This window comes from Opisthorchis viverrini (assembly GCF_000715545.1).
Source record: "Opisthorchis viverrini unplaced genomic scaffold opera_v5_34, whole genome shotgun sequence".
NCBI lineage: Eukaryota > Metazoa > Platyhelminthes > Trematoda > Opisthorchiida > Opisthorchiidae > Opisthorchis > Opisthorchis viverrini.
Genome location: NW_008751690.1, coordinates 127,742 through 128,472, shown reverse-complemented (window position 1 = coordinate 128,472; position 731 = coordinate 127,742).

Below are 731 nucleotides of genomic sequence, written 5' to 3'. Positions count from 1 at the left end.
TTCCGAGGCGCATTCGACTCAGTTGATCGGTCTGTTCTTCTTGAGGCGCTTGCCCACCAAGGAATGCCCCGGAGGTTTGTAGAAATAATACGTTCTTTGTAGTCTCGGACTTCCAGACGTGTGAGAGTGTACGGAGAGCTCTCCAAAAGCTTCCGTACACAAAGCGGTGTCCGTTAGGGATGCCCACTCTCTCCATTCCTTTTTAACTTCGTGATCGACGAAATAATGAGACGAACGCTGGAGGGTCTCCAAAACCCAGGTGTTCAAAAAGCCCGTGAAGAAAACCTTGTTGATCTGGAATATGCGAACGACATCCTTCTCATGTTCGAAGACGAGGAAAAGGCGCAAGTATTCTTGAATGAACTGACCAAAGCTATCCCGTTTTTTGGTGTGCACCCTGCACGCACAAATTGTAAGGTCTGTAGTGGTCTGGCTACCCAAAAAGTTAGTTTACCAGGAGTGTGTGGCAAAGAAATAAAAATACTTACGCTAGGTTCGGTATACAAAAATAAAGAGATCAGATGGAACAGACTCACCAACAATTGTTCTCTTTAAAATAGTTCGTCGTTGGCCCAGGTCAGCGAATAAACAATAATCCAATTATGTTGGTCCAGAGGTCTTCTTCTGAACAGTTCCCACATATAATAGATCCCGAAGGTGTCTGAAATGTTTTGGTATCAGAGTTAGTGCATGAGACTCGCGAATGACCGCTGCAAGCGCGAGCGAAATCA